A 21,652-nucleotide genomic window follows, 5' to 3' on the forward strand; every position below is an offset into this window, starting at 1 on the left:
GAGTGTAATAAAAGAGTTTGAAACAACACAGAGAGTTTGACAATTGTTAGGTCAAATGCAAAGGACAAAGAGTTAGATCAAAGAAATCTGGCTTTTCCTCCTGGCCCCCTGAGATTCTGAGTATATTATAGGGTTGTGTTGATGCTACATGAAGAGAGAGAGAAAGAATGTTCATATGCAAACAGAAAAGAGCAATAGTTTGTCGAAAAGTGAATTGATGAATAGATCTATGAATGATTCACATAATAAATATAACACATATAACACATAAACACCAGCAATTGGGAAACACTGGCCTGCGAGAGCTCCAACTGGAGAACAGCCTTTATCAAAGGTGCCAAGGACTTTGAAGACACTCAGACGCAGGGAGAAAGGGAGAAACATGTGAAGAGGAAGGCATGTTTGGCAAACCCTCACTGTGATCGCTTCTCGGTCTTTTGGCTAAGATCAAGTATAGTATCTGTTCTTATCAGCTTAATATCTGATATGTCTGGGACGCGGGTGGCGCTGTGGGTAAAACCTCAGTGCCTAGGGCTTGCCGATCGCATGGTCGGTGGTTCGAATCCCCGCGGCGGGGTGAGCTCACGTCTTTCGGTCCCAGCTCCTGCCCACCTAGCAGTTCGAAAGCACCCCTAAGTGCAAGTAGATAAATAGGTACCGCTTTATAGCGGGAAGGTAAACGGCGTTTCCATGTGCTGCGCTGGTGCTGGCTCGCCAGAGCAGCTTTGTCATGCTGGCCACGTGACCCGGAAGTGTCTCCGGACAGTGCTGGCCCCCGGCCTCTTAAGTGAGATGGGCGCACAACCCTAGAGTCGGACACGACTGGCCCGTATGGGCAGGGGTACCTTTACCTTTACCACTGTGATCAACTCCCGCCCATGGAAGGATGTATGGAACCCAAATTGGCCTCCACAGGCACTTACAGACTCACTTTTAAAACCGTGTTCATGAAAGACAATCTTACTCAGCTATGATTGATCCCCAGAGAAGAACAAGAAGAATAAATTGTGTATCACATAATATATATAACCGTCATTCATGAAAAAGCAATAGAAACTATCAAATGCTCATTGAGCAAAACAGCATGTATGTGAAAACAGTGCAGGTATACCCATTCTGAATATGGAGTTGCGCGACATTCACATATGAGATGGTAACCCTGTTCCTGCAACAAGCCTCTGTGTGTACCCATGGTATTCCTCCTAATACTGTATATGAGGTCCATGGGGATTTTTATTTTTATTTTTTTTAAATATCTTTTATTGAAAGATTTTCATGGATAACAAAGGTACATACCACATCTATGTTTTCAGTTCATAGAGTCCTTTCTACAGATGCTGCAAGGATCCAGAGACCATCACAGTTCCTTGAATCATTGACATGTGGTACCACTTTCAATAAAGAGAGATGGAAGTGTGACAAGGGCACACTCAATCATTTATTTGATGTCTGGGAGAGACCCTCATTCTCCACACACCAAGGAAGTTTTTCTGTCCACATTGAATTGGATGGACAAAGGATACAGTGGTACCTCGGGTTACATACGCTTCAGGTTACAGACTCCGCTAACCCAGAAATAGTACCTCAGATTAAGAATTTCGCTTCAGAATGAGAATAGAAATTGTGCTCTGGTGGTGCGGCAGCAGCAGGAGGCCCCATTATCTAAAGTGGTGCTTCAGGTTAAGAACAGTTTCAGGTTAATCCGGAATGAATTAGGTACTTAACCCGAGGTAAAATATTCTTTATTACAAATGCTATGTACATATCTTTGGCTGCAACCCTATCCACTCTTACTTGGGAATAATTCCCACTGCGCAGAGTGGAACCTATTTCAGAGTAAACATCTATGTGATTGTGTTGCTATTATATAGGCCCCAAGGGTATTATCTGATATTGCCATATTTGAAATAATGGTTATTCATCTAGTTTCTGTTGGAGTTAATAAACTAAATAAAATAAAAGCTTTGTGTTGTATTGTGTTGTACACCTGCAATGTATTTTCTGACAATGTAATTTTAAGCAGTTCCAACAACCACAAAAGAACTCCAGGGTATTTTCAGATCTATTGAAGTTCTTCTTGACATAGCTATCATGAATGCTAGAAAATGACAGCTGATTGTCAAATCTATGAATCTGCTATCATGCATCTGCAAAAGTCATATGAAATGATGAGGTCATATCTTTAGCTGATGTGTGCTTATAGTAGCATTGTTCCATTCTGTAGTAGCAGCTGAGGAGCTGATCAACAGCCTCTTGTTAGAGTAGTAAATTAAGCACTAACACAGAATAATGATAAATAACTCTTTCATGTGTCCAGTACAAGTGATTCAAATAAATTGCACTTCAAATGCCAATCAGCTGTGTTGAATACTGACTGCCATGACCATGCTATAGGAATTTATTTGCTAACGAAATTTCTTACTATTTACTTGTCGCCGTCATCTTCTTTTTTCAGAAATACAAAGTATCTGGATAATTGCAAGATACCTTTGTTCTTTTTTAAATGGGGTTTCAAAATTTGAAAGGATCCAAGTGAGCAAAATGTTGTCAATACTCTGGTAAAAGAAATACTGCTATCACAAACTCTTCTGAATAAAACCAGCAGTACCAATAAGGAACAAGAGAAACTAGAAAAGCATATAATTTAATATTTAATATTTAGGAGTTTTTATTCCACATTTTAGAAAAATATCTTCGCATATGGTGGACATAATGGAATGGTCATGGGAATTATACTCACAAATATATAATGTTTATTTTCCAAGACCTCCATCTTATGGTTCCTGGAATATTATATATATTGCAGGTCTGTGAGTAGAGGAGATCTGGCCAGGAGTGCTGCCATAAGTGCTTTGACAGAAGTGGTGGTGGGAGAAAGAGGCCTACTAAGAACAGATCAAATGAGATAAGGATCCATCCCATTTCCCTGATAAGGGAGAGGGAATATACCAGCCCTGAGTCCTGCAGAACTTTATATTTATCTCTGTTAGAATTCATTTTGTTAGATTTGGCCCCTTTCTCCATCCTGTCAAGCTCATCTTAAATCCTGTTTCTGTATTCTAGATTATCTGCTGCCCCATCCATTATTGCAAATCTGATGAGCATTTCTTCCAGCCCTTTGTAAAAACATTGGGTCCTGGAAAACACTGAAAAATGCACCCTGCATCACTCCTTTTCTTTCCAGGTTGATAACAAGTCAGTGATCAGCATCTTGGGATACAGTTCACTGAGCAGCTACAAATTCACTTAGAATTAGCACACGATCTAGTCCACATTTTACCAGTCCACCAAGAGAATATAATGGGAGACAGTATATTGCATGGCAAGGTCCCAAACCCTCCCGGGAAGTGGAATAAAGACACATGAAACAGTATTTTAGGCTAATGGGCGAAAAAGGCCACAACTTTATGGGTTACAGAATGTGAGTGGTATTGGCTTAGGCATTGGAAACCACACAACTACATCTGACTCCTGCCTGTCTGCAGGAGTCTTGGAAGGGTTAACTGCCAGAAGGGGAGCCCTGCTGATGCGCATCAACAAGGAACTCCCCCAGGGTCACCGCTAGGGGTCGTGCCGTGGCCCTAGCCCCCCGTCTGGGGCTTCAGACAGGATCATGCCCCTCAGATTCCTTTAATGGAATACCCTTGAAATAGGAGGGGTAGGTGATGGCAACTACCTCCCCTCACCTTCAACCTAATACTTCAATGCCTAACCGACAAACCTTACAAAGTTGTGATGAATTTCTACGAGGTAAGCAGAAAACCAAATGGCCGATGCCAATTTGCCAAGTGGAAAAAAATTCCTACCAGGCCCCTGTTAAAAAACAGGCGACCAACCAAAGTCCATAGCAAGGTCAGGACATAAACAGCTTAACCTAAGGAAGGGGGGGGAGAGAAGTGTCTGAGCAGGAAGAAAGGGAACATGTCCTCGGCCGTGGGCAGTTTAAATAGCCCGTACCACGCCCCCGGACTGTTCAAATTGGACAGTCTTGGGTTGATGCAGCCAAGGACCAACCAATGGCGCTGGGGCTATTCCACCCCATACGCGTGGGGAGGGCTTGCTCCCAGCCTGCAACGTCATCTCCCCAGGGACGGGAAATGGCTTTGCGGCAGTACACTTTTCTATGGAAAAATATGACTTTGTGATAGAATAGATCATGGGTAGTGGCCCCAAGGGAAGAAGCAAGACTCACGCAGCCTGCTGGTTTCCAAAAGTCCCTGGGGGAAATTCCCACCAAATAGTTCTTTTTAAATCAGTCTCTGTCCCACCCACTCACATTCGTTTCAACTACAATTTCCTTATCTAAGCTGTGCTAGGATAAGCATAAAAGCATTTATTACACATGCTTTTATTTGGTACTGAAGTCCTGCAAATTGCAAGTGAAATTCATTTTAATAACAGCAGTCCTAATCCTTCTGATACATAATCTACAATGTAATAAAAAAGTTGAAAAGCTCACACAGTGTGCAAGTACAATTGACACTCAAACACACATGCACCAGCCTCAGGTACTTTATCTTTTTTTCAATACAATGAATATAGTTTCAAGCTACACTCACCATGAACATGTGAAGCTGCTGTATTCTGGATACAGCCACTGGTATATTTTCTAATAAGATGGGGGGGGGGGGGAGAGAAGGCTGCTCACATTGAAAAATAATTTGGATCCCCCTAGCATGCAAGTTGGTGATTATTTGTTCATTTTAAATGCAACACGCCCCCCATAACATACCCTCCAACATTTATCCCATGAAAATAAGGACGACCCATTCCACAATGATAATTTTACTATTTATACCCCACACATCTTATTGGGTTGCCCCAGCACTCTGGGCAGCTTCCAACATATATAAAAACATAATAAAACATTAAACTTTTTTAAAAAAAACACACACCAAAAACTTCCTTATACAGGATTGCCGTTATAACTCCATACCCTCCCACGTTTCTCCAATGAAAATCTTAAGGAAAAGTGAGACATTCCAAGATCAAATCAGAAACCGGGATGGCTTCTCTAAATCAGGGACTTCCTTGGAAGGTAAAGATAAAGAGAGCCCTGTTAGGTCCAGTCGTTGATGACTCTGGGGTTGTGGCGCTCATCTCACTTTATTGGCCGAGGCAGCCAGCGCACAGCTTCCAGGTCATGTGGCCAGCATGACAAAGCCGCTTCTGGCGAACCAGAGCAGCGCATGGAATTGCCGTTTACCTTACCACCGGAGTGGTATCTATTTATCTACTTGCACTTTGACGTGCTTTCGAACTGCTAGGTTGGCAGGAGCAGGGACCAAGCAACAGGAGCTCACCCCATTGTGGGGATTCGAACCGCTGACCTTTTGATCGGCAATCCCTAGACTCTGCGGTTTAGACCTCAGCGCCACCTGCGTCCCTAGTTGTCTCCTTTTAGGCATTGCCTAAAGACAGTTTTTCAGCTATGCCTTTGAAAAGTTATGTTCTTTTCACCAACCAGTAATTATTTATATTTTTACTTATGTTTCTGTTTGAATTTTTATTGCTCTTATTGCAATTTTGTATAAGGTACACTGTCTTGTTCTATTTTATTTTATTTTTAATAAAAGTATGGTTTATAAATATTTAAACAAATAAATGAAATAAGTGTTGAGGTTCCTGTCTGAGATAATATAAAGGTGGGCCCTTACACCATTTTTTAAAAATAGAATCAAGTGATCACATAAATGGAAAAATAAGAAATCTGTGCTGTTACAATATTCAAACCTCTGTAGTGAAAATTCAAGTCCTAATTTAGCCATGAAGCTCACTGGGTGACTTTGGGCCAGTCGCCATCTCTCAGTCTAACCTACCTCACCGGGTTGTTGTGAAGATAAAATGGAGAGGGAAAGAAGTGTGTATGTCGCATCAAGCCCTTTGGAGAGATGGTGGGATATAAATATAATAATAAACGGTAAAATAAAAAAGAGAAGAAAAACATGGATATGAAATGTTCATTTAACTTATTTTAAAACATCTCACTCTTCCTTTGATGTGTAATTGTAATCAGATTGGTCAATGGCACTGCAGGTAACAAAAACCTATGGAATTTGAAATAAGAGGCAGTACCTGGAGAGCATTGCAAATATATGCATGAACCGACACAGTGTATCTTTTGAAATTACGTTGCTTTTTCAAAAGAATGTGCTGTGTCAACAAGACTAATCTCTCTGGATGCATAGACCAAAGGAAAACCTAATATAGCGGAGAGCATTTGTAAAACCTTCACCGTTTTCAGGTGAAAGTATATTTTACCCAAGCCTTGCAATGATTTATTTGATTCAACATCTAGAACTGTTTGGGTACCTGCTTCTATCAAATGGACACTCACCTGATGTTCAAGTCAAGCAAGAAAACAAAACAAATACACCGTACTGTGTTTTAGCATTGTGTTTCTGAAATCTGCATTGCACCGATCAATTTGTCAGTGTGACTGATGCAAAAAAAAGCATAAGCACCAGGCTTTTTGCAAATGGGGATTTTGAAGGTAAAAAAATCAAATGGAGAGCAACACACTGTTCAGTAATTTTTTCCAGGCTCAACATGAAGAAATCTTAACCTCTTTTAAAGCCAACTTTCCCACTGCAGTTACAGGATTCTGACAGCACTACATTGCGCAGATGCTCAAAAGAAAATGTGAGCAGCTGGAAATGAATAAATGATTTTTCTTCTGGTTATGTACACTGGAATCTAAGGACAAAGATGCCACTACCTTGAATAACTATAAAAAGGAGGAAACTAGTGACAAGGACAAGCTTTGGGTGGAGAATACAAAACCTTAGCAGGGAATACAGCTTAGGCTATGATATATGATCTTCTGTAACTCTGTTCACATGACATACCTATGAATATGTAGAGGAGAAAGTGGGGTCACCCCCTAGCTCCCCCCAATCTCCAGGCACTCAACAACAGCTTTGAGGAAGCCTTGAGTGCCCCTTCTAGCAGGAAATGGAGGTGTGTGCGTGTAACAGATGCTTTCCTTCCTTCCTCTCCAGTGGGCAGGGGAATGTTCTTTCTCTTACTCAGGGATGTGTTGGTAGCCACCACTTTCCTCAGAAGTGCAGGTGCCTTCATGGAAGGATGCCCATGAGTAGTAGGAAGACCAGATTTTTTTTTGGGGGGGGGTGGAATAGTGCACATATTTCCCTTCTTTCCCTTGCAAGAAGTGCATGGTTTGGGCAGTGGCGGAGCTCCATGCTCCAGCAGCAGGGGAGGAGAGCAGGCGGGGGCGGGGCTGGCGTGCGTCCTGGGGCAGGGCACGCCACCCACCGTGTGCGGGGGGCAGCCGCGATGGCACCCTGGGGATCGCGCTGCCAGGGGTGGTGCACTCCCCCCCACTCCTCTTCCTCTGCCAGTGGGTTTGGGGTGGGGTTATGGGCTGCTTACACAAAGTCATAGGGCAGTGCTTTTTTTCTAGAAAAAGAGGTGCAGGAACTCCCACTTTTTTATGGACAACCCTATGTTGAGGTTTTTTTAGGGGGGAAGCAATACAAAGCCACAAGTGAGATGCTTCCAACATGCAGCTCTAGGCACCATGCCACTATACAGCTGCTAGTATGCTAAAAAGAGGTGCTGGAACACACCAAAGAGGTGGTGGATCTCATTGAGTTGCGGCTGAGAAAAAGCCCTGTCATAGGGTATTCAAAATGGGCAATGTTTCACAAACTGCACAATAATAACAAACAGATGTGTGGTCCTTCTGCAACAGCATGTGGGAAGAGCAAACAAACCGGATCGGTAGGGAGGCATAGAAGGCATGGAAAATGTGGTTTGTTCAGCTGTGGTGTGGCTGAGCCCTTAGCATGTGGTCCAAAACCAGGCTTATGGTTTGTCTCTTCCTGACAAGCTGTAAACCAAAGAACGCAAAAACAAACTGCAATGGCCATGGTTTCCTATCCAGGAACCGGCATATTTGTGCACTTGCACTAATCCATAGTATGGTTTAGCATGATATGAAAACTAGTTCATAGAATAATGCTACTCAAATTGTGAATAATGTTTAATTCAAATGTAGAAATTCAGAGGAATAAAATACTGGAGGTTTTTCTTCTTTTTCTAAATATGAAACTTTCTTTTGTTGCATTTCTAATGTGAGTCCCCCCCCCCCAAAAAAAAATATCCACTTTATTTTAGGAGGGAACTAATCATCATTATTTTTTAAAAAACATGCATAATAAAATGTGGAGCAGGTAGGTTTACAGGACAGTTTTACTCTGTAAGGAACTACGACTAGGAAATTCTTATCCTTAACTGTCAAATTGGGATGCAAAAGCACGGAACACTCATTCTTCATGATTCCAGCTAAGATTAAATTTCTACCTGAGTACATCCTGGTGAGTCATTAGGAGTGAGATTGTCAAGGATATCAAAGCCAGCATTCTGTTCCAGTACAGGCGTGGGAGTTTTGAGATGTGCATGGAGCTCTGTGGCCCACAAAACATTTCCCATTCATTTAAGTGGAAGAAGTCAATCCAGATAGCATTCCTTTGCACACATAGAACTACTACCTCTTCACAGATGTGATGCAAGCTGCATGTACAGGAGGCACTTAGGTTGTGCACTGGGGCACATGTGGAGCTCTGGGCCAGGTATACTGTGAAATTCTGCTAAGAAGATGGACAGCCTTCAGATGAATATTCATGTTTCCAGTTTTGATGTGTAATTATCAAGTGTAGCTACTCAGTCTCCAAATGAATGGTTTATTAAACATTGCTTTATTCTCTGAAATTGCCTAACTGTTAACATGATGTCACCCTAGATGAATAAATGTTACAGAATAATAAAGAAGTCCAGTGTATTCACCATATTTCAGGTTAACCAAATATTTTCAAAGGCTCTTATTGTGTGGCAATTGCAAGCTTGCAGAAGTATACACAGCTATGGAATGATTGACACTCTCTAATTAATATTTGAACTGCCTGCCAGTTGAGCGGCATGAGAACAATTTCAATTTTGTTTTCATAATGACACTTTTCTTTCCTATGGGACATAATGCAATATGAAATGAGAGAGTGGATGAAATTTAAGGTCAACATTCTTAAGCCAAAGAGGACTGTCACATGGAAGATGGAGGAAGCTTGTTTTCTCCTGCTCTGGAGGGTAGGACCCCAACCAATGGATTCAAGTTACAAGATTCTGACTAAACATCAGGAAGAACGTTTTGACAGTAAGAGCTGTTTAACAGTCGAATGGACTCCCTCAGGAGGCTGTGGACTCTCCTTCATTGAAGGTTTTTAAGTAGAGGTTGGGTGGCTATCTGTCATGGATGCCTTAGCTGAGATTCCTGCATTGTGGGGGGGTTGGACTAGATGGCCCTTGTGGTCACTTCCAACTCTACGAGTCTATGATTCTATGAAACAGAAGTATCCAGTTTCTCCAACACTGCAGAAAGAAAGAAGAAGAATGCATGAATCACTGGGTCCAGATGGTCTATCCAACAATAACTGCATAGATGATACGCTTCTAGAGTATACTTAGCAATCAAGGGGCATGTTCTCTTATGGATCTGAAACAGTTTAAATAACAGGAAGCAGTGAGTAGGAATAAAATGACAGTTCTCACAAAGGCAGGATGATGTAAGAAGCGAGGTCTTACAAGAATGTGTTTTGTGACAGATGCTTTATAACTTGACCATAACTGACCTGGAGTAAGGTGTAAGCAGTGAGATGGCCAACACCAAATTATTCAAGATGATAAAAACAAACAGTGGTTGCAATGCACTGTAATAGGATTTCTCTAAAATAAGTGAATGGGCAATAAAATGGGAAATGTGGTTCAAGGTGAGTGAGTGATAAGTGAGGCACATTTGGGCAAAAAATCCTATTGATTGATGGAGTCTGAAATGGCAGTAATCCCTGATCAGAAAAGGGATCTTGGGTTCATTGTGAATAACACATGGTGACAGGCACAAGAAAGGTTAATTCCATGGTAGAAATCAGTAGTGAAAGGAAAATGAAGGTGTCGATCCTGTAATGTGTTCAACATTGCAACCCACAGCAGCCCAGTCTCAGTTTCCAGTCACTGAAATGGGAAACAGCAGTATTATAATTGCTGGAGCTCACATTTCTAGCAAGGGAAAGGCAGAGATCATAAATGACTAAGGTGATTCTTGAAAATTCCTAATTTGTTCATGGGAAATGCCAACTTTGAGGTAACAACTTCAACTACCTCTGAATCTTCATTCTGCACATGTGCTTCTTGTAACTCTGTAGTTTATAGGTCAGACAATGCATAAGGCGCTGATAGAGCCCCATAGCATTCAGCTCAATCCTGACTACAACTGGATGTTCTATATGTTTTTAATATATGTGAGATAAGTTCCTTTATTTTATTTTTTTAAAAAAAATAATTGCTTTATAAAAGCAAACCAAAAATACTTCCTTTAGTGCCAGCTATAGTAAAGATACGTGGGGAAATGATTGTTTGAGAATATTTTCTATCTCCAGTTTCCACTGACCTGCATGCTTCCTTTAATTACTATTGCCACAGGAAGATCATAGAATGATAGTCACTTGGCATCTAAATTATTGTCCAAGGTATTGCTAATGTGTATGCAGAGAGGGCCTGCTTTGCGGCACAAATTGTATGTATGAAAATTATCAGGAGCAAGTTAGCAAATTTAATTTCACCAGCAACTAGTGCCAATAAATAAATCCTCACATCAGACATCTTCAGGGTTGCTGTGCTCCCTCTGGTGAGAGAGGAATACATCTCATAGTTCCATGAAAGAGTGTGATATCTGATTATTTTCTTATTGGTAAATCTGTCACTGTGAGCTTTACAACAGTCCCTAAGCTTTTAAAACAGTTTTCCTTAGCATGGTGTTAATGATGGACCTTGAGGTCTCAAATTTCAGCAGCGCTCTGTGAGACACCAAAATTTGGCACCACCACCACCTTGCCTCTCCTTCCATTCAACATCATATATGTGGGGCCCCTGGAGTTCCACTCCCAGTGCAAACCAGGCATGCTTCCCCAAATCTGCCTCTGAATATGTCCTCCATATGTTTTCCGATGCCAAGTCCTGTCATCAGTTGTGCTAGCTAGGGATAGTGGGAGTTCTGGCCAAAGCTTGGTTCCTAAACAAACATTGCTTGCACTTGCAGCTCCTACAGAATCAACGAGAGGGCCACTTTTTCTCCTCTATCCTTGAAAAGATGCACCTCACCCCTTGGCGTTTAGTATCTGCAGCTGAGTAGCATCACTACCAAAGAGCAATAGTCAAGTATTCCAGTCCTCACAAAACACCCTTTTATTTGTTTATTTATTTGTTCTTGGTAGTGGCATCTGCCCTGTGGAATGCCATCCCACCAGATGTCAAAGAGAACAACAACTATCAGACTTTTAGAAGACATCTGAAGGCAGCCCTGTTTAGGGAAACTTTTAATGTTTGATGCATTACTGTATTTTAATATTTTGTTGGAAGCAGCCCAGAGAGGCTGGGGAAGCCCAGCCAGATGGGCAGGGTATAAATAATAAATTAGTAGTAGTAGTAGTAGTAGTAGTAGTAGTAGTAGTAGTATTTTCTTGTCAAGAGCTCAGGGCTTGACCCTTTCTATGGTCACAACAGTCCTGTGAGGAAGGTTACCCTGAGAGACAGTGATTCGCCCAGCATCACACAGTATGCTTTGTGACCGATTGGGTATTTTTGCAGAGCAATAGTTGCTGGATTATTCTTGACCCCCTTCCCCTGTACTCAGTCTCTCACTGTCACTGCTCTGATCAAACTCTGGGCAGCATAATCCTAGCTCCAACTGGAGAGCAAGGCATATCTCTAAGTATCTAATGTATGCAGAATGAGGGTCATGGGTGAAACCCCATCCAACTTGATTCTGCTGACCACAAGCAGTGATTGATTTGCATGTAATATTAGCATGCCAGTGATTGATGCCCAATGAGACATGCCACTGGTATGCTATCATTACATAAGTATAATCCAGGACTCACAGCAAGTGTATTTAAATGTAGCAACACGAAAGGGCATCGGCTGAAAGGTAAGTGCCAGCCATGAAGACTGCATAACTCAGGATCTGAAAGTAAGGCTGTGGGGTATGCTTTGTTCATTGACTCTTTCTGGCACCATTATGTGCTTCCATTTTGGTACCACAGTGCTAAACTGAGAGTATGAAGAGTTGCCCTAAGGGATCCCAAAGCAGAATTGCCCTAAGGGGAAAGTTTATTCATTCCGTTTTGTGGAATGAAAGCAGGAATGAACACAAGCTATGTACAAATGCCATGTTTTCTCCCCTCACTTCAAATAAGCCACCCTAGGGTGGAATCACACAGATGGTGGAAGGGGAGGAAAGGAGGAAAGGATAGAAAGCAATCTCTGAAATAAAATAGGAAAACTTATGGGAGACCAGACCAGGTAAGTGCCAGGTAAGCTCTGTGGCATAAAAGGTCAATTCTGACAACAACTGTCTATGTTATACCACTGATAAAATAAGGTAAATGTATTATGCCCTAGCGCATTCAAAGGTCATTCATAAGACTGGTTTGGAATGGGTCTTACATCTTTTCTTAGTATGGGCTGAGTCTCCCCAGCCTTTCTCACTCTTCGAGAACAGTTCTACTAAGGGAAATGCCATAGCTCAGTGGTAAAGCATCTGCTTTGAATGTAAACAAGTCCAGGTTCAATCCTCAGCATCTCAATGCAGGGTTGATTCCTTACAGTTAGTGTAGACAGCACTGGACTAGCATTTGACTTACTATAATGTAGCTTCCTAAGAACATATTTGTACCTTTTCAACCACAAGGATAGCCCCCACCCCACCCCCTTTCATGGAAACCTATGATGTTTCTTGATCTATAAGAACTGACTGGATGAAGTTTTTAAAAGTTATTGAATTACAAACAGGGCGATCACTGAGCTGAATGTAAGGTCTCGCTTCACTTGACCAATTAAAAAGACAACTGCTGACATGAAATACATGTTTTGAGAACCACACGCTCCCAAGCCTGGGGAAGAAAAATCAATAATGTTGCAAAACGGGATTAAGTAAAATCACAAGTGCCAAACTTTGATTAATTGGAGGCATAGTCCTGGCGGACAAAATTCTGCCCATTCTTGATGTCCCCAATGGATAGATGGATAAAGGAGCTGCAATACTACACTATTTTATCTTTGAACAGAGGAGTGAGTTTAAATAAAACAGGCTCTTTAACTTTTTTGCTACCACAGTGCCTGTCATTCATTTGTCTTTAAAACAATAAATGAGTTCATTGGTGGGCAAAAGTATATTCATTAACACGTCTATTTCTACAGTACCTTGGGATATGAGTGTTAAAAGGAGTGAGCTATTGATTTTCCGATTTAGTCCTTGATTTTTAGGCTGTTTTCACAAGTGACACTAAAAGCGCTTTGGGGCCTGAAATGTATAACTCAATAATGTTTTTAACATAGTGTAGAAAGCAAAAGAGGGCTTTCTATATCTACATCTATTATCCATCTATTGGGTACCAAATAGGGTGACTATGGGCCTAACTCCATCTGGTGCTTCTCACCCTTCCCCAGATTTATTGATTTAAAATGAGGCATGTCCCTACCTACCTGCCCTCCCAGGGCAGCATACAATAAAAATGATCAAATGAAACAATAACACTGCATAACAAATTACTGAAAACACCAGCAAAATAAAAGGAAATCTAACAGAAAGGTGTCAAGGGCACACTTAAAACTAGGAAGTGAGGGAACCTACCATGAGTTATTAAGGAGTTCTTAAAATTCCAGAGATGTGGGACCATCAGTGAAATGCCCTATAGAGAACTGGCAGGATACATGTATAGCTTATATATGCATAGGCTCTATTCAGAATCTCAGATGAACACACGGGAATCAGAGTTGGATAAAAACTCAAGACCACCTCAAGACTGCCTCTCCCCACATGACCCAAGCTGGACCTTTCATTCATCATCTGAGTCTCTTCCTCATGTGCCCCATCTGAGGGAGGTATAGATGGACCCAGATATATATATGGACCCATCCAAATATATTAATACAGAAAAAGAGTAGATGTTAGTAGACATCCTAAAATTCTACTTGATCAGTTCGCTACTAGTAGTCCCTTATTCACTCACCATAGTCAAAGGCTGTTCTGTTAATATGCAGCTCTGAATATGACACCTTTTTTATTTATACTGAACATAGCAAGTTCTTTCCATCATGCCGCACGATATTTGATTTTTGTCTCTTTTAGCTGAATCCTCCACACTTTGTATTAACTTACAGCAGTGCTCACTTGGGCAGCTTCTATTCTCCTACACCCCGATTGATCTCTATAAACTTTTCAAAAGTTACAATGGCAAAATGGTAAGCCGTGTGGAGATTAGAGCATTTCGGTAGCAGATCAGGAGCTGGTACTGAAAGCTCCATTTCTTCCTAAAATAAAGTCTCGGATTTGACCCAATGCCAATTGCTAAGGGGGAAACATACTAGCTAAAGGGGTTGTGTGTGAGGGAGAGAGAGAGATGCAGCTGCCAGAGATCAAAAGTTCTGCTCACACACAAGAGCAACCTACGAAGACCTCAAGGCCACGAAAGTGTCTTTGGCCAAAACCCTGCGCATAGCTATGCATGTGTAAACCCAAATGAATCAAAGTCGCTTCTGGCCACAGTAATGTGCCCAGGATTGCCTCTTCTTATAGTGCACTGAACCAAATGAAGAACTAGTCAGTAAGTAAAGCCTCTGAGAATACCCCTCAGAACAACATTTCAATAGCTTTGTTGAATTTTGCTGTGCTGGCTGGAGGATTGAGGAAATTATAATTTCTAGCAAATTATAATTGCACTATACTACTGAAGCAAGTAATTGAGCAAATGACCTAGCATAAAAAACAATCAACTAGTGAAGTGCTAAACTTGATTTCATGAGCTGGTTTATCTTTTGCTTGTTTAAAATGTGGGGAAAGCAAAGGGACAAGCAATTCTGCTAAATAAGGCTAGAGGTTTGAGCAAAGAGGTGGAGCCCTAGAGAATAAATCCTGTTGTCAAAATGTAACTCATCTGGAAGGAGTTAGGAACATAATAGTAACAGAAGCTGCCTTACACTGTGGTAGAGTAATGCATTGGTCTACCCAGCTCTGTATTTTCTGCACTGATTGGTAGCCGCTCTCCATGGTTTCAGACATGGCAGATTTCCCAGCCATACTTAGAGATCCTGGGGATTAAACCAGGTACCTTCTGCAAGAAAAGCAGCTGGCCTACCATGGAGCTACATCCCTTCCCCTATTCATCCTGCGGTTCCTTGAGGAGCAAAAAACAACAACAATTTAACAGCAAGGTTGGATTTGCTTATCTCTTTTTTCATATACAGCACCAAGCATTTAAAATGTATCATTCTATCAAAATATTTTATTTCGTTAGATGTAAAGTTGTACAGGTGTTCTCCTACAGCAGGTGTGGCTAATCCCTAGCCTAGGGCACAATCAAGTCCCACAAATATTTATGACTCACACTCTTATCATCATATATTTTGGTACAATTCAGTGGAAGCTTCCACAAGAAGATGGAGGGCAAGGCAATTTTTGCCATATCTCCCCTTCCACCCCAAGCTACCTCCCACACTGTTCTGGAGGGTCTCCTCCTGGATTACTGAGGGCTACAGAGGACTGCAGATGGAAAGAGGAATCGGCAAAAATCCATCCCCTTTCCTTTGGTGGGAGTGTCTAGTAAGTGGAGTTCCACATGCACAAACTCTGGATCCAACCCATAATATTATTATTACAGTGGTACCTTGGGTTACATACGCTTCAGGTTACATACGCTTCGGTTACAGACTCCCCTAACCCAGAAATAGTACCTCGGGTTAAGAACTTTGCTTCAGGATGAGAACAGAAATTGTGCTCCGGCGGCGCGGCAGCAGCAGGAGGCCCCATTAGCTAAAGTGGTGCTTCAGGTTAAGAACTGTTTCAGGTTAAGAACAGACCTCCGGAACGCATTAAGTACTTAACCCGAGGTACCACTGTATTATTATTATTATTAATAATAATAATAATAATAATAATAATAATAATAATAATAATATTTTGGCAACCCCATGCTTCTTTAATGTGCAGTTCTGAACTCAGTTTTAGGGGTTTGCCTCTAATTAGTGGCAAGAAGGAATTTACACCAACCCCTCCACGCACTGAGAGAATGCACAGATTGGGGTTGCCAGGCTGTGTTTTCTAGCCACATCCATCACTGACTAGTCCTCATCTGGAGGAGCTCTATATGTGTACATATGTACACACGCTGCATTCCATGAACAAGTGGACATTAGGGGAATATGGTGGTGGTGTGTGGTGGCAGTGGGCCCACACAGCCACTTTTTTAAAAAAAAAGTATGTGGAGGGATTCATGGGAATCTCCTATTGTTAATTCCATAGAAGAAAATAGTTTTTTCCAAGGAAGTTTATCCTGAAGATTTAACATAAAAATCATTAGGCAGCTATGCTCTCAGTCCCACCACCCTCACAGATATGATTGGTGGGGACATGGGAGAGGCTCAACCCTGTGGCTGCTCCCAGATTTAGGAACTCGCTTCCTAGAGAAGTTAAACTCGCTCTTTCCTTGTCGTCCTTCTGCTGGCAGGTGAAGACTGTTTGATTCCAGCAGGCTTTGGGGAATTGACTGTTTTTAAGGAAGTAGTGTTTGGTAGTAAAAGCAGCACAGCACTATCTGTATTTTAATTTATTTGTTTTTATATATTTTTTAAAATCATTTTCTAATTTAATTGCACTTTAGACATTATCTTTTATGTGTTTTCCTCTTTCTGTATTTTATCTGTATTCTTTTTTTTTTGTAAGCTGCCTTGAGTCAGAGTCTGAGAAAATGGTGGAATATAAATAAATATACTAATAAATCATAATAGAGCAAAAGCTTACAGTAAACACCAGGCAAAGTAGGGCGGGCCCATACTCTTCAAGCTATGTTTTGTAGTGCATTTTAAATTTCATCTGCATTGTAATCTTGTCAGACATTTTCTCCTGTAATATACTGATACTGCTTGCATGCCATCCGTGTACTTTTCTGTATACTTTTAAAGTAGCTATTTATTCTCCTTGGTGTTTCAGCATTTGAGCACTGGAAATGCACAGAGATGAAAAAGAGCTTTGGTGCCAAAATTACCTAGGCTGTAGGTGATATGTGCAATATTAATAGCCTAGCTTTTGTCGTAATATTTTATACTGAATAGCGTAATAAAAAGTAGCTAGCATCATCAAGTCTGAGAGTTATTGTGAACATGAAGTGAGTTTTGAAACCTCAAGATAGAGGGTAACCACAATTCCATTAAAATGGGGAATTGAGTCAAAGATGTTCCCATTACAACTGCACTGATAGAACAAAATGAAATATGGCCTTATTTCAACACATCACTCCCATGATGAATGACAATATAAAACTAACATTCACCCTAGGGGAAAAAATAAAATAAATTTTAAGGTGTCCCCCCCTCTTCTTTGCTACATGGGACTTGCAAGCAAACACTGTGAATCTCTGACATAAGGTTTAAAAATAAAAAGAAGTCTTTTCTGGAGGTTCTAGATTCATTTACATTCAAATTGGCATCAATCTTAGGCTGTGTACATACTCTCATTTATTCTACATCCCCCTGCTGGTTTGGGAATCTGTGTACACACAATGTCAACCACAATCCACATCTATCCTGTCATTTTTAATGAAATACTACATTTTGAGATGTCTTCCCTCCAAACCAGCTTGTATCTGATTTGGGAAAAAGAATGACTTGGCTGTCTTTTCAGTCATTTAATGTGCTTTCTTAAAAGTAAGTCTAACTGAAATCAGTAGGATTCACTTCTCACTAAACAGTGCCATCCTATTCATGTCTGCTCAGAAGTGATCTTCACAAAAGTTCAGGCCAGTGGGTATATGGCTGCTGCCTAAGTAAGATGTGTGAATAATTCAGATCAATCCTATATGTCAACAGGGATGCACTTAATAAAACTCCAGGCTATGGCTAAGAAATGCTTTCTTTCAATACACATACCTATCCCTATTCATAATTATTTTTCCTTAAAACTGGTTGTCTCAGATGGAAAGCTAAAATTAAGGTCTGTTGACCAGGATAGTTCAGTTGTGTCCACTGCTGAGCTACAGGTCCAGAGCTGCAACAATCCTATGCCCAGTTTTCTGAGAATAAACTCCAATGAATTCAGTGGGGCTTAGTGAGTACAGTGGTACCTCAGGTTACATACGCTTCAGGTTACAGACTCCGCTAACCCAGAAATAGTACCTCAGGTTAAGAACTTTGCTTCAAGATGAGAACAGAAATCGTGCTCCGGCAGCATAGCAGCAGGAGGAGGCCCCATTAGCTAAAGTGGTGCTTCAGGTTAAGAACAGTTTCAGGTTAAGAACGGACCTCCAGAACTAATTAAGTACTTAACCCGAGGTACCACTGTAGACATATATAGGACTGTGCTCTCAGGCTATCCACTGCTGAGTGGGTAGGGAATGTGGAGGGAATGAGACCTTTTTGATTCTGTATTACAATAATAATGTTACAACTTCATAGCCCAAACAAAAACTGTATGACTTTTAGAAGCGTGAAGAAAAGCAAAATAATGAGAAATGCCTAGCAATGAGAAAATGCAAGCAAAAGCACACTGCTCTTCCTGCTGCCCCCCAAATCCATAGTCCAATAGTCTCTTCATTATGTTAACTCCAGTTGAGCTAAAATTATATTGACTATTTTGTGCTGCAGGTTGGCTGATTTATAGAGTCGTAGATTGAAGTATTGCTTAGGCCACCCCTGAGATTGGCTACATCACATCGAAATCAGCCAAGACAAATGCCTTTCGAGAAGTTCCTTAAAAACCCACAAGGATGAACGTCTGGTGATTTCCCATGGCCGTTCAGCTGATCAGTCCATTGCTGAGCGGCTGAACCAAAATCCATTTCCTTGTAGCAGGTGAGTCACTGTTGCTTACTAGAGAGGAAAGAGTGAGGCAGGGCGGAGGTCAGCGTGGTGCAAGCACACTAGCAGGAGCACCAGATTGGCTGCCACTTGCCTGCTATCTTAACCCTTCCCAATAAGCAACAGCAACCCACCTGGCTTTGTTGTGAACACACCAGCCCAAAGCCAAGATGTACGGCCTGAAATAGACAGCAGGCAGACGCAGAGAGAGCAGAGAGGCTTGCATACATCTCAGACAGTTGGAGCAGGGGGGTTGTCAACCCCTCCTCTTTCGGGAGCTGGCAGGAACCCTGTTTATCTGCTTTGGCAGAGCAGGCTGGAGAGCAGCCAGCTCTTGCAAGAAGCACAGTCATGCCGGGCACAAAGGAGTGTGAGCAGTTCCTCACAGGAAGAGGAGGCAACTAACACAATTAGCCCCAAAACCAGGTGAATAGGGAAAGTCCTAGAAAGAAAACAAGCCCTAAAACATAAGGGTCAGAAGTTCAGGATATTCTGCAGAAACTGGAAGGACTCTTCAGAAGGGTAACTTGACTGTGATGAATGGATGCTCCGATAGAGCGGTCTGAGTTACGAACGCTTCTGGTTACGAAACGCTTCAGGTTACGAGCTCCGCTAACCCGTAAGGAGCTGCTCCTGGTTGCAAACTTTGCCACAGGATGTGGACAGAAATCGTTCGCTGGAGGCGCACGCACAGCAGGAGGCCCCATTAGCAAAAGTGCGCCTCAGGATAAGAACGGTTTCAGCTTAAAAACAGATCTCCAGAACGAGAAGTTGGTAACCAGAGGTACCACTGTAATTGCTGCTTGCAATAAATCTACCAGTTAATTATGCCTTGTGTGCTGTTATCAAGCCGGCTGCCGGCCCACGCCTGACAGCCTTATCTGGTATGTTTTTTTTTCTACCCAGATATGACCCCGAAATAGAAAGCAGAATGTACTTCCCATCAAAATGCTTTGCAATCAGAGTTCCCATGAGTGGAGGTCTACTCACAGGATGTTTCCACTGGAGCAAGGGGGGAGTGGTTTCCATATTTTCTTCCTTCCTCCTGCACCCTTGTAAAGCTGCTTAGGAGAGTTAAGGAAACCTCTGGAACAGCACAGGAGATGGCTCTGGAGGTTGAAAGGAGGAAGGGGGAATATGTAGAAACCATCTTCTTCCAGTGAAAGGCTCCACAGGATCTCAGCCTCTTCCATAAATTGAAGGAGCTCTTCTGTCATAGATTCATAGAATCATTGAATTGTAGAGTTGGAAGGGACCTTGAGAGTCATCTAGTCCAACCCCCTGCAATGCAGGAATCTCAGTTAAAGCATCAATGACAGATGGCCATCCAAGCTCTGCTTAAAAACCCCCAAGGAAGGAGAGTCCACCACCTCCTGAGAGAGTCTGTTTCACTATTGAACAGCTCTTACTGTCAGAAAGTATTTCAAAATTGAAACCAAGCTTGCTCCATCTTCCATGTGACAGGCCTTTAAATATTTGAAGATGGTTGTCATGTCTCCTCCTCTCAGTCTCCTCTCTTCCAGGCTAGACATATCCAGCTCCTTCAACTGTTCCTCAAAAAGCATCCCCAAAATTTGAAACTATGCTTTCGTTTGTGCAGATATATTATCTGGACACTGGTATCCAAGAAAGCTTATCCCTTTATCCATATAGTAAGCCTGTGTATGAACCAACCCAGAATTACTGATAATGAATTTCAGTGTTCAATTAGCCTTATCTCGGGCAGAGCTCCAGTGTTATTCATAATTGATCTCAGAGTCTGTTGTTATCACCACAGAATCCCTTTTATATCTCATTTGTAGAAGCAGGCTCACAAAATGTGATATCATATTTGTACACTTACTAGTGTCCAGTGTTTCATTTTGAGAAGTAGGCTAGTTAGAGATATATGCATCACTGAAACAAGCAGATTTGAGCCCCTCAATATACATTGTGAACCACAAGACTAGAGAACTTACAGATCCCAGCAGTCCAAAGCAACCCAACTTCTATCCCCCAGACCTTACTTTTCAGTGCTTAAACATCAGATAGAAGAACAATTTGGTTTGAAGTCCTTTACCCATTGTCCTGTCACACAAGGCAGAACAACCCATCTTCAGAGAGAAAAAGCCTACTCTAATAGATGGACTCCATAGCATAACCCTGAAGGTCAGCATCTGCAGTCTGTTTTGAACAGAAGAATGTTTCAAAAGATTTTTGCTCTTAAAAAAAAATAGCCTACCAAAAATGTACTGCTAGGGGCCTTTTCATGCCAAGAATAACATGGACTGAGAATCCTTGATCATTGCAACTGAAGTGCGATAGTAAAGTGACAGATCTTCTCACATATGAAACCGAGAAGGATTTTTAAAATCAAGAATTAGTAATTAGTAAAACCCAGTTCAGCTTTTGGATTTTAGATCTAATCATCCACAGAACAATGCTGACAAGTGGGAAGCTACATTCAGCTTTTAAGCGAATCCCAGCTTTAGTACCTAGAATACCACAGGTTCTCACTTTATTTACATGTGAAGGGTAACATCACAGTCCATGTCACCGGCTGTTGCTGTTGTTTTCTCAGACTTTTCAAGACAGCAATGAATATACCCTCTTTCATCCTGTGGCTCTGCACTATGTTAGATTTGCAAGAAGAAAAAGATATCTGAACATGAGAACAAATAACAAGACTCTTGCTTGTTTTGAGTGGGGAAAGAAACACCTCATTTTCTCATTCAGTTGTTGTGGACAAGGAATT

The 21,652-nt window shown here is 41.6% G+C and overlaps 1 protein-coding gene across 1 annotated transcript in view; it reads right to left on the minus strand.

Moving 5' to 3' along the window:
* The window catches only part of LOC310766619 (uncharacterized protein), a 174,821-nt gene extending 153,906 nt beyond the window's left edge, over positions 1-20,915 (minus strand). Inside the window, exon 1 of the mRNA XM_083623082.1 lies at positions 20,900-20,915. The gene's annotated coding sequence lies outside the window, so the exon portion shown is untranslated. The remainder of the gene's footprint in view (positions 1-20,899) is intronic.
* Positions 20,916-21,652: the final 737 nt, after the last annotated feature.

This window comes from Podarcis filfolensis (assembly GCF_964270895.1).
Source record: "Podarcis filfolensis genome assembly, chromosome: 7".
In the NCBI taxonomy this organism is placed as follows: Eukaryota; Metazoa; Chordata; class Lepidosauria; order Squamata; family Lacertidae; genus Podarcis; species Podarcis filfolensis.